We start from the raw sequence: 13,538 nt of genomic DNA, 5'->3' as shown, positions 1-13,538 counted from the left end.
TCTCTTGTTACCAGAGCATGGAGCAGGGTAAAAAAACGAAACGAGGTAAAGGCATCTCTTCCTGTTCGAATCTACTTTCTTACTAAAACTGGGACAACAAAACCTGTTTTTTTCTCATCATTGATTGTTTAAAAATGTTTAGATATGTGTGTGTCTGTGTGTGTGCTGCCTGTTTATATGTTTGTATGTAAATAGTTTTATACTATGTATAATGTATGTTAAGGTTTTTAATTTTTGTAAACCTCCCAGAGAGCTTCAGCTATGAGGCAGTATAGAAATGTGATAAATGAAATGTATGGTAAAAGTTGGTCAGTTTGTAAATAGATTTAAAATTATCCTTTTAAATGTGTCAGATATTTTTAGTTTTATCTAAAATCCTGTGCATGTCTGCTCAGTAGTATGACCCATGTAAGTGAGTATGGGACAGTGGCTGTGTATAGAGAAAGTGGGGAGGGAGGGAGAGATGTGGTGTTAACACAATATAGAATTAGAAGAAAAGGATGTTGTACAGTATATCTTAGGGTGCAATCCTATGGGGATAGGCGGCCACCTCTGAACTCAGAGGCAACCACCTATCCAATGCAGGGCAGGAGAAGCACGGAGGGGATTGTTCCCTCTGCACTTCTCCTGCCCTGCATTTTCAACTAGACAGCTGATTGTGGGTGTCTAGCCGTGGGAAGGTGGAGCAGGGGAGGAGGCTGCCGGATGACACATAGGATGTGTCATACCAGCATTTCCACCTTCCCAGCCCCGGAACGTCCCATTTTGGCCACTCTGCGCTCCTCTTGCGAGCATGGAGCACGGGGCAGTGCAGAAGTGGGGGAAGGTCGGTTCTCTGGGAACCGACCTCAGAGCATGGGCTCTGAGGTCGGTTCCCAGAAACCCACATATCCTTTGGCTGTCTAGCCACTGACTAGAGGTCATAGGATTGCTCCTTTAATGAAGTTCCAGTTTGAAATACACTTCTCACACCATATAAGGAGGTAGCCAATAAACATGTGTGAGAGAAAATTAGAAGCTGGTGATTTCACTGGGACTACTTCTATGCAATTGGGTTGAGGACTGCAGTTATAATAAATCATGGATTGAGCCCAGTGTTATGTGAGTGGGCTTTCACTTGTGCGATGGGACTTCTCTTTGCTCTCCTTCCCACTGCAGCCCCTCATGCATCCCTGAAACCTGTTCCAGAGGGTTCCCCAAGCCTCTTGAGCGGATCTAGGGGTACGTGGGGGGCACAGGGGGAAGGGAAACACGTTCTGCTGGTAGTTCCCACTCCATTGGTGGATGGCCAGCATTGGATCCAACCCCATGTTATATACCTGCCTTGCTACCAAGTGTGACATTTTATTTTATAGATTATGTGGAATAATGGTCATAGAAGGTAGCTTCATGTTTAAAGGCTTGTACTATTTCTCAATGTTCCTGTTCTTATTGTTTTACCATTTTATTGTTTTAAATTGTTGTACATCTCCTTCATGGCTTTTTAGCAGATAAAGGACTAGAGGAATGTTAATAAATAAATCAGAACAGTCTACTGCTATTATTCTGTGATTCTTAATCCAGATTGTTAACCCAGATTGTTAACCCACATCACAGATACCCTAGGGTATAAACTCCAGACCAATTTTTATTCTGCAGCCCCCCATGCACCCTAAAAGTCTGCTCTAGAAGGTTGGGAGCTCTCTGGAACAGTGTGGGTGATGGTGCTGGGGCTGCAGAGGGAAGGGGCAATGAGTTAAAAACACCGGCCTGCCCCTTTCCTCCATCGAGGAGCCTCTGTTGGATTCCGGTTTCCTCTGTGAATGGAAGGAGCCCTTCTGTTCACTGACAGGCAGATCTCAATTCAACCCACTTTATATGCACATGAGTGAGAAGGCTATGAGGATTTGATTTACTGATAGAAGTATCACATGGCAGAAATGAATATTCTAACTCGCAATAGAAATGAATATTGTAATCAATTATAAAACTGATTACTAGCTTCATCTCATTCCATCTTGAAACAGTAATAACCAACCCGGTGCCCTCCAGCTGTTTTGGACTTCAGCTTCTATCAGCCCCGGCCAGCATGACTGATGGTCAGAAATGCTGGGCATTATAGTCCAAAACATCTGCAAGGCCCCAGATTGGGGAAGGCTGATGGATTAGTACCACTGCTGGGAAAAGTGACATCCTCTCCTTGGGAAACTACTTCTGTTCCACTTTCCATGAAAAAGCTCATGCCACACAAAAAGCACAGCAGCATGCTGCCAGGTGCTAATGCTCCCCCTTCTGTGTGCTTGTGCACAATGAGTGAATGAACTATTTGGCTTCCTGAAAAAAACAGGCACCACTGTTGTGCTGACAGTGGAAATCCAGCTCTGCTGATGGCATAGCCCATGCTGGTCCTGCAGTCATACCTATCATCTATGTCAACAGGAAGATGCCAGGTGAGGGTTGATGCCATTGGTGGGTGTTTCCTGCATGGATCAAACAGGCCATGTGAATGCATGCGAGTTCAAAATGAACCACCACATGCACTTTACTCGTTTTAAGCAATGTCATAGGGTTAGACAGATATTAAAGGCTACAGGGTGGTGAATTGTTCTTTGACCTACTGGGTAAAAGGGTCACAGAAGAACCAACCGAGATCTCCCACATTACTGCTAGTGCCACACAAGCTGAAAACTGGTGGAAAGCTGAAAATCATATGTAAAAGGGCAGCCTATGTATTATTCTCAAAAGTTGGCAAATCATATCCTGTACAAAATGTATACAAGGAATGCTGAAATAAGGAGAGACATGACACACACAACACACACACACAAAGTTTTTCTACACTGAAAAAACCCATGCCATTATTGATGTGTAGCTCTTGTACTTTATATGAATTTCTGCATTAATTCAAACAGGAGCTTCTTCTCTGTGCCTGTGCTTCTTGCATCCTGAGGTTATCTGTTAAGACAGTTTTTCTGTCCTGGGAAAACAAAAAGGTAACACTGTCAAAACGCCTACAGTATAATTGGCAAGGCATATCAGAATAATTCAGCTTCAAAAATCACAGAAAATAGAAAAGAATGATTTATGGCAAAATATAACCATGGGTGTCTTATATTCAAAACAACTGTAGGTGACAATCTGATCTCTCTGGAATATGTGCATTTGCTGGGAATAGGGGCTTGCACCCCCATTTTCGCTAAAGATCATGTGTGTGTTATATAGATGAATACAAATGAAATGTGAACTAGAGATACTTCATTTAAGATTGAGAGCATTTGAAACATCAGTGGATACGTGTATGTGTGGGTCATAAACAGATTTTGTTAACACTTTCCTTAACAAAGTTAATGATTGTTTTGACTGTGTGAGGGATCGGTGGGGATCGCTGTCTCTTACCCAGAATCCTGCAGGCCCATCACAGCATTGCCAGGGTGCCCCTCACCCTTCCTGAGGCTGGTGGCTATGCCAGGGCAGTGGCGGGCAGCAGCAGTCCAAAGGAATAGCAACGCCAGCCAGCACATGCTCAAGGCTTGGGCTAATCACTGTGATAAGATTCGCCTGGAAGAGGGAGGAGGTGAAGCGGATGATGGGTGGGGTGGGGTGGACACTGGATAAAAAGCGTGAGAAAGCGATAGAGGGGGAGAAGAGATGTGGAGACGAATGGAGACCTCGACAGCAGGAGAGAGAGACGTAAGCCAGGAGTGAGGAACAGCATTTTACCAAGGAAATGCCAAACTCCGCTCCTCAGGGGCGGCCTAATCTATCGGGGAGAGAAGAGCTCTACCCCGCTCCCTTCATTGCCCCTTTAAGAGCAAGCTACAAAAAGGCTGCATTGGACTTTCCTGCTGAAGAGTGGAGGAGTCAGCATTTTCCCCGGGAAAGGTACTGGGATGCAACAGCAGAGAAAGATTTAGCAGCTGTGGGTGCTGCATTTGGCAGAGACAAACTGTGAGGGGATTATTTATCTGCCTGGTGTCAGTCCCTGCCATAGGTGAAGGTGGAGAGAATTCTACTAATGAATGAGTGATTCCCCAATTGTTTTACTTTCTGTTGGAAGACTACCAGTGTTGTCACTAGGAGTGGCTTTCTTTCTTATTAAACTTTTGAGTTAAAGCATATTTCTAGCCACTGTGTCTCTGATGGAGTCAATGGACCAAGGAGGTTTTGAGGTGCCTTTGCCCCCAGACCCACTCACAGACTGGTAGAATAGAAAGGTTAAGTGTTGTTGTACAAAAATGTGCTTATTACATGATCATATAAGGTATCCACAATTGAGACACCACAGATATAAGAATGCTGTGATTTCAACTCAAGATTTTAAATCAGCAGTGATTATGTTGGTACAGTTCCAAATTCATTGGTTGTTTTGCACATTCAGCTGATGCATGGAAGGATGAATGGTAAATTATCAGTGGCACCTGCATATCTGAGGCCTGACAGTTATGCTTCATCAAGAACTAAACAAGAAGTACAAGTATGCACTTGCCAAGAGCAATCCTAAAAAGTTGAGCCAAAAGGGCACAATGAAGACTCTGTCTCTAGGTGCCTGAAGGTAAGGCGATATGATGGCTTCAAAACTCAGGCATGAAAAACATGGCCAACAATATAGGGTTGCATCCAGTGGTTGTGTATGTGGAAGGCAGCTCCCACAACCAATTTTTCTCTTCTCCTCCCATAGCCCCCTAAAGCCCCCTGTACCCCACCCTCCAAACCTATCCAGGGAATTGGGTGCTGTGTCATACAGGGCTGCAGTGTAAGAGGGGAATTGCCCAACATTGGGTGGAGGGGTCTTGCACCAGTGGAACCTCTACTACAGCAAGATCTCTCCACCTGATTTGGGGCAATTCCCTCCTCACTCTCAATGCCTGTATGACACACACATGGATATCCTACTCTTCCTCCAAGGAGCTCAGGGCAGCATACATGATTCTTCCTGTCCTCCCATATTTTATCCTCAAAGCAGTTCTGTAAGATAGGTTAGACTGAGAGATCACAATTGATCTAACACAAGGATGCAAAAAGTACAGCTAGAAGGCCACAGGAACCCCTCACCCCACCCCATGCCCTGTTTGGTGGCTCCTGAGATTCGCTGCATCTGTAACTGCTGAAAAAAGAAAAGGAAAGAGCTCTAGGAATGAGCTCTATAGTTCCTGCCATAGAAGCCTCATTCCTAGAGCATCCTCAGAGTATGCTAGGAAGCAGTGCTCAAACATTCCTGCCGGCTTCCTATGATTCTCCAGGGACACTCTAGGAATGAGGCTTCTATGGCAGGAACAATAGACCCTCTTCCACTCTCTCTCTTTTTCCCAGTGGGGTGGGGTGTCTGGGTAAGGGAGGGGGTTTAAGCCTCAGATCTTACCTTTAGTCTACCTGTTCCCAAAGCTATTAGAGGGCACCTACAAAAGAGTTAGGAATAGGGATGGCGGAGAATTTCTCCACGAATCTCTGGGAAGCCGAATGCCAACGCATTCGGCCCCCCAAAATTAGTGGAGAAACGGTCCGCCACCCCCCCGGGATGGGACTTACCTTTGGCGAATGTCCCTGGCGCTGGCAGCTCCTGGCAGCGGTTCGGCGGCGGCCGGTCTTCCAACCGGCTGCTGCCGCCACCATTTCCAAGTAAAAAAAAAAAACCCTCAAGCAAATGTGATAGGCTACATAAAGATTTACGTAGCCTATCATGGCTAGGGACAGGGCGCCTCCCCCCCGGCCAGAATTTCGGTGGGAGGAACGGAGTGCCTCCCCCCCCCCACGAAGCAAGCTGCGGGACCAGGTAAAGGACTTTCGTCCTAGCTAGAAATACTCTGTGGTTAACTAGTACTAATGTTTGTTAGCTTGGGACTTCTAAAAGAAACTCTATTATGGCATATATGATAATTTATAAGATGGTTGTATGTCTGCTTAGAGGGGAAACCCGTGTGTGTGTGTGTGTGTGTGTGTGAGAGAGAGAGAGAGAGAGAGAGAGAGAGAGGAGTATGTGTCATATGTGGGTTGTATGTGAATGTGTGTGCATGTATGTGCCTGCATACACATGTATGGCCCTTGCCACCCATCAGATACCTGATGTGGCCCCCCTCAGGACTAAAAAGGTTGTGCACCCTTGGTCCAAGGTAGGGGTGTATGAAACCCCATTTACCTCCATCTGCTGGGGTTTGTGGGAGGGGGGAGGCGATCCGGTCCGGTTTGCTGGGGTCCGTGGTGGGGGAAGGGACGGATCACCCTGGAGGGACAGAATCCTCCCTGGCTGGCTCTGCTCCACAGCAAGGCTGCAGAGCCGCTGGCCGCAGCGGGCCACAGCTAGGGATGGGGGAGAATTTCTCCCTGAAACTTCGGGGGGCCGAGTGCCAACGTGTTCGGCCCCCCGAAGTAATTTTGGGGAGAAATTCTCCGTCCCCCCCCCCTGGGATGGGACTTACCTTTCCCGAATGTCGCTCCCGGTGGCGGGTCGCAGCGGCGGTTCGGCAGGGCTTCGACAGGGGCAGGGGCGGCAGCTGGTCTTTCAACCGGCTGCTGCCGCCGCCATTCCAAGAAAAGTAAAAAAAAAAAAAACGCCCCCGTGATAGGCTACGTGACGATTAACGTAGCCTATCACGGCTAGATTTGCAAAGTCAGCCGTGATAGGCTACGTAAATCGTCACGTAGCCTATCATGGGTGACTTAAAAAAAAAAAAAAGCGCGTACAGCTAATGGCAGCCCCCATAGGGAGCCACCATTTGCGTTCCTTATTTGGTCGCTGTAGTCTACGTAAAGATTAAGTAGACTACGGCGAAAATAAGGGCAACGCTATTTGCTGGTGGCTATATGCTGGTGGCTAAACGCTATTTGCGTTGCCCTTATTTTCGCCGTAGTCTACGTAAAGATTTGCGTACGCGCTTTTTTTTTTTTAAGTCACCCGTGATAGGCTACGTAACGATTAACGTAGCCTATCACGGCTGACTTTGCAGATCTAGCCGTGATAGGCTACGTAAATCGTCACATAGCCTATCACGGGGGTGGTGTTTTTTTTTTACTTTTTATTTCGCGGTCGGGCGAGGCGGGAAGCCTCCCCCCCGGCCTGAACTTCGGGGGGAGCAGCGAAGCGCCTCCCCCCCACCGCGAAGCAAGCTGCGAGACCAGGTAAGTGACTTTCATGCACCCCTAGCCGCAGCTGGACTTCTGGCTGCAGCTGCAAATGGAGGCCACTACACCGGCCGCCATTTGCGTCCCTGCCAAGCTGTGATAGGCTACGTAAATATCTACATAGACTATCAGAGCAAAAGGCAGGGACGCAAATGGCGTAGCGGCTGCCATTTGCGTTCCTGCCTTTTGCCATCATAAGCTACGTAAATATCTATCTACGTAGCCTATCACGGCTTGGCAGGGACGCAAATGGTGGCCGCTACAATGGCTGCCATTTGTGGCCGCAGCAGCCTGGCAGTGGCCGGAAGAGGACCCGGAACCTTCACTGGAGCTGCTGCCAACGCCAGGTAGGTCCATTCCGGGGGAGATTTCGGGGGTGGGTAGTCTGTTCTGTCACGGACTCCGAGGGGCCAGATGCTAAAGAATCTGGTCTCACTGGGGTCTGTGGCAGAATTCTCCAACATCCCTAGTCCAAGGTCACCCAGAGAGAAGGCTCAGTGAAGGTTTGAACCTAGGTCTCTCCAGTCCTAATCCAACACTCTAACCACCACACCACAGCTATCACTATACTAATGCATATATTATAGTGCATTTATGAAAAGTTTACTGGGATGTTTCTCCTTATGGTGACAATTTTCCTATAAAACAATAGTGCAAACCTACCCATTATTTACTGCCTTTACTGTGGATTCTTGGATCTTTTGCCTTACTGGAGATTCACCAAACACAAACCTAGCTAGGAATCACTGCAATTTCCTAAAGGTAGATTTGTGGGGTGTAGCACCTGTTACAATTTGGCCTTTTAAGTCAGCCTATCGAAGTGAATGTTTTATATTGCTTTTAAATCTATGACCCCATCTACATGGGGGATTTACTCTGGTTCTACTGCACCTCACAGACGATCATGGCAGATGACATAACCTCCACTCCATGTCAACCACATGTTTTTCTTCCCGAAAAGCCACTTCTTTGCTTTTCACAAAGAAAAGTCATTTTGCGCTGGATTTTTCCGTTGCGATGGCAGTTTGGGAGTCTGTGTGACCTCAGTTGGCTTTGGTGTGGGCTGGGGGGAGGAGCACTGATAGGCCGAAGGGAAAGTTGCATCATGAAAGGGGGGACATGAGGAGAGGTGTTAGCGAAACATGTCTGCTCCGAAGTAGCTCATGGTCTTCCATTGCATTTCACTGAGCATGCGAGAAAGAGGGGCAGGTGCAAGCCTGTTGTTTTAAATCTCCACTGTTATGGAAGAGTGAAGGTATGCAGGACTGTAGCGTTTTTAAAAGATGATTGCCCCCAAACAACCCTTATTCCTGCCAAGAAAGGGTGGACATGAGTAGAGGTGTGGCCTTAACATGTCTACTTGGAAGTAACTCATGCCCTTCCGTTGCATTTCACTGAGCATGGGAGCGAGGAGAGGGGTCTGGAGCAAGCCTCTGCTCATGGGCTGGCCCGCACCCACACAGTTGATGATGTTCAGTTCTACTCATGGGGCTCCACCCAGCCAAACCCCAACTAATGTGGTTTCAGGTGCCGTTTGCCCCGTGAAAGTGGCTTTTAAGAAAATGTTTACACCACTTTACAGGCTACATTTGCCACAGGAGGAGCAAACCCGATTTCATGAAAATCTAGATTTAAACAGACTCGCTTCAGAAAGTGTCTCCGCGTAGATGGGGCTTAAGTTAACATGCCATGTGACTCGGGAATGGGGCGGGCCATACAGTCAATAAAGCAGATGGATGGATGGATGGATGGATGGATAGATAGATAGATAGATATTCTTCAGCAGTCAAATATATATTTTATACCTTTTTATTGCAAATCAAATATTATCAGCATCAAATTTACTATTAGAAAAATGAAAATTTCCAATTCAGCGGAAAGAAAAAAAGTCAATTCATAAAACACCTTTCAGTAAGGAATGTACTGAGAAAGCTGGTAAGGGTGCAATCCTATACATGTTTAGACAGAAAAAATGCCCCACAACTCCCAGCATTCCTCAGCTGGCATGCATAGGATTGCACCCTTAGAGTGTAAATGTATATGTGTATTCTTCTCTGACTGCTTTACTGAAGGCATTTTAGAGATGCACAAAATCAACTCTATTTGTTATCTGGCCGCGTTGTAATTACCTGCACTCATGAGTACATCATTCTCTGTTGTGATATGTTGAGAACTCTTCTTTGCCTGATTCTAGCATTGTTTGAATTGCTGCCTTTTTGTCTTTCAGAGTACAGAGAAACTTAAAGTTTAATAGCGGTCTGACAGCTTCTCCCCCAAGCGGCAAACGGAAAATGATCTAATGCACATTAGAACTTTTAGGTCTGAATCATGCAGTATTCTGTAGGGATTGTAGCTTGAATAGCTGATGATTTATCGTTGAGGGGGGGATGGACCACTGTATTCATAGCAAGATCATTTGTGTGAAATCTCTGGTGATTTTTGTTTTATCTCACTAGCTGAATTCTATAGCTTTTTACAGAGGGAGTTCAGAGCACCTATAATGTTGTCAGATTGGTGCCTGGTGAGTACTTTGGCATGTTCACACTGCAAAGTTAAGCTCAGAGACATTTATGGCCCCAGTTTTCATAAAAGGCCTACACTGGCAGGAATATGGAGGTCATGAACTTTTCATCAAGCCTGAAGCTTGAAGTGGTAACATTTTTTAGAAGCAGCATTGCTGCAGAACTCATGAGCCAATGTGATGTCACTGCTGTTACTGAACAAATAAATAATAAGGATGTATCTGAGCTTCCACCTCTTGCAAGTGACTCACTTTAAGTGTGCAATTCCCCTCTGACATTCAGAAACAACAGGAGCAAGTACATGAAAATCAGTTAGCCACACAATAAGACAGCTGGGAATATTTAATGGCACCTGTGTCGGAGTTTGACAAATGACTGTTTTGCTTTCTCTAACTGGTACCAAGGGGAAGTTCAGAGTTGCTTTTATAGGGTCAGGGCCATCACACATGTTGCAACTTGAGGTGGCTGAGAGAGTCACAAGTAGACTAACTCTACTGATTTTTACTAGGGCTGCATCAAATATTCTATAACTTTGATCATTGTTTTCAACTTAGACTTGTTTGATATAACGGGATGCATTACTGAGAAATACTTTGACTGTTGTGTTATCAGGTATTGTGTTTAAGCAGTTTAGAGCTGTGTTGAAGGTCACTGTACTGGACCTATCAGTGGGCATAATCAACAAAATCATGAGTATGACTTCAGCTAATTGTATTACATGCTAATTTGGGCAAATGAGGCAGGGGGTGTGATGGTAAAGACAATGATGAAGAAAAATAGTGGAGAGAAGCAGCGGCAGGCAGGCACCAAAAGGATGCTGAAGAGGATCATGTAAACAGGATCACAAGTGTGAAAAACCCAGCCAAATGTGAGGTGCTTGCATGCTGACACTCATGAAAACGAACAGAAAACATGGGAAATAGTTTTGAATAAGGTCTAATTTTCCCTCTGAGTTGTAGTATATAGAAAGGGAAAAGGCAGATCATTTACTGGAGGATGGATGAAATTAGGGATGGGCGAAAGTCCCTTGCCTGTCCTCAAAGCTTGCTTCGCGGTGGGGGGGAGGCGCTTCAGTTCTCCCCCCGAAGTTCAGGCAAGGGGGGGGAGGTGCCCTGCCTCGCCCGGCCGAAATTCAGGCCAGGGGGGAGGCGCCCCATCCCTCGCTGGCGAAATTCAGGCCTGGTAGAAGCGCCCCGTCTACCTGGCCGTGAAAAGAAAAGTAAACACACACACACACACCCGTGATAGGCTATGTAACGATTTACGTAGCCTATCACGGCTAGATTTCCAAAGTCAGCCATGATAGGCTATGTAAATCGTCACGTAGCCTATCACGGGTGACTTTGAAAAAAAAAAGCGCGTACGCAAATGGCGGCGGCCCATGGGCGCCGCCATTTGCATTCCTTATTTTGGCACATCTAGTCTACGTAAAGATTTACGTAGACTACGGCGAAAATAAGGGCAACGCAAATAGCGTTCCCTTATTTTCGCCGTAGTCTACGTAAATCTTTATGTAGACTAGACGTGCCAAAATAAGGAACACAAATGGCAGCGCCCATGGGCCGCCGCCATTTGCGTACGCGCTTTTTTTTTTAATCCAAAGTCACCTGTGATAGGCTACGTGATGATTTACGTAGCCTATCACGGCTGACTTTGGAAATCTAGCCGTGATAGGCTACGTAAATCGTTACGTAGCCTATCACAGGTGTGCGTGGGGGTTTTTTACCGCACTTTTTTTTTTTGCAATGGCGGCGGCAGCAGCCAGTCGGGAGACCGGCCGCCGCCCCCACCCCCAACAAAACGCTGCCGAACCGCCGCCGGGACCTGCTGCCAAGAGGGACATTCGCAGGAGGTAAGTCCCATCCCGGGGGGGGGGGCTGGCGGAGAATTTCCCCACCAATTTCGGGGGGCTGAATGCGTTGGCATTCGGCCTCCCGAAGATTCGGGGAGAAATTCTCCGCCATCCCTAGATGAAATATTTGCTATAAGGAATGGGTAAATCTGCCAATTTGGTTTCTCTCCATTTCTCGTTTTACAATCTTATGTTTGGTTTGTCTTGAACTCTGAAGATTTCTCCTGTCTTAAGTTTGCCACCTCCTGAACTTTGTGAATTTTTTTTTAAAGTTTGCATGGACATTCATAAGCATTTTTGTGCACATTTCTCCCAATACATGCATTTGTATAAGCATATTTGCCTAATATACACATTTTTGTAAGCAGTTTTCCTAATATAATATATATTTGAACATGATTTTACCTAATATAGACATCTTGTACACATCTTTTGATTTTGTGCACATTTTGAAGGATAACTGAGTTTTGGTTAGCATAGTAGTTTGAAAGTGGGAAAGTAGGTAAGTAAGTTTGTATTAAAATGTGAACTGAATGAATTTCATCCCCAGACCTGTATCTCAGTGAGCTATAGTGATACTACTGGGTTTTGGAATCAGGGGAGGAGAAAACAAAATCATTCAGAAATAATAAACTTTGTATGATTGGAGCAGAAATCACTTTGAATTTCAGCTCAGCTTGTAAGTAAGTTTGGGCCTTTCCAAGCTGTCCTTCCTTCAAAACTTATCGTGCAGCAACATATGTGTTTTTGTGTTTGGGGTAATCCTTCCTTAAATACTCCAGTATTTCTGGGTGGTCATCTATGTTCACTAAACAGTTTGCATTTTACCATCAGGAGATGGTTTACCTGTCTGATGAGCCATCCCAGATCAAACACTTCTGATAGAACTTTGCTATCATCCCAAACTCACATCATCTCAAGAATATACATTTTCAACGGAGTCTGTTCACACATGTATCTGTTCTGTGAAGCATCAAGTATAGGGAAATGGTGTGATATGATTGCATGTGCAAGACAGCCGTGAGAGTATTACCACCCTTTCTCCTGTACTGCAGGTCCAGCCAATACAGAGCCCTGCTAGCAAATATCTTCCTTAACAGACTTGTCGCCTTGGTTGCCTTTTCCCCACTGAAGATCTTTGATGAAGGGCTGTGGCAGAGCACATACAAGTCTGACAAGTGTGCTTTGTGCTGGGGCTTAACTTGAATTATTATTTTCTTATCACTGGCATAATGCAAGCATTTATTCAGCAACTATCACCTCACAGTACTTTATTGGATGAAGCTTTGAGGATGACAGTATATTAGCTGTCAAGCCTTCTATGGCATGGTATTATTTGCCAGCATCCTCACTTCTTTCTACTGATCTCTCTTAAAAAGCAGTAGTGAGGAGGTGTCATATTAAAATAATTACAGTATCTAATGAACTGTCTTCTCCAAGAATGCTTTGCAGATGCAATATCCATATGATCCAGACAGCCTGTAAATGTCTTGATTTGCAAGTAAATGAAAAATTCCCTCCACCGCCGTCCACCCTCTTCCAAAATTGACATATCTATAGCCGAGTACTGGAGATATGTTTTTTCTTAATCTTTGAGCTTCATGAAATGCCCTATCTCCAGGGATGCTTACAGTTCCAGATAATGTTCAAAATAAAGCATTTGCTGTCATCTTCAGAATGAGACCAGGCAAGTTTCTAGCTGGCAGTGTGTCAAAACGATGTCCAAAAAGCATTTTGTATCTCCATTAGGATTAGATACATATGTTGGTGAGAATAATTGCTTCTCTAGCTCCTGTGGCATTGATACCTAGGGGGGAAAAAAAGTGATCATGGAAGCAAATATAATGAAGAATTGAAGATGCTACATTAAAAAACAAAAACAAAATCCCCCCACCTGGAACCTTATCTAACAGTTATCTAACACTTGGTGGCATGTTTCCTTCTCCATCTAAAAAAGAATGCTCTTAAAAAAAAGCTGTGCTAAAGTAGATTGGGTTAAACATGTCAACAAATCAGAATGAGGAAGGGTTAGTAGCAGTGACCAGTGATTGGTGAACTCCTCTTGGCTT

The 13,538-nt window shown here is 45.4% G+C and overlaps 1 long non-coding RNA gene across 1 annotated transcript; it reads right to left on the bottom strand.

Annotated features, from left to right (window-relative positions):
- Positions 1-2,816: 2,816 nt before the first annotated feature.
- LOC146359482 (uncharacterized) lies at positions 2,817-5,624 on the bottom strand. Its single transcript, XR_014787278.1, has 3 exons — positions 5,506-5,624; positions 3,376-3,537; positions 2,817-2,956 (listed from the first exon to the last, which is right to left on the bottom strand). It is a non-coding gene; the product is annotated as an uncharacterized LOC146359482 (long non-coding RNA).
- Between the last annotated feature and the right edge of the window lie 7,914 nt (positions 5,625-13,538).

This window comes from Heloderma suspectum, chromosome 1, assembly GCF_057233095.1.
Source record: "Heloderma suspectum isolate Gila_16-S chromosome 1, 16-S_ref, whole genome shotgun sequence".
In the NCBI taxonomy this organism is placed as follows: domain Eukaryota; kingdom Metazoa; phylum Chordata; class Lepidosauria; order Squamata; family Helodermatidae; genus Heloderma; species Heloderma suspectum.
Note: the sequence above shows the minus strand (reverse complement) of the source record. Positions and strands in the feature narration are given on the sequence as shown.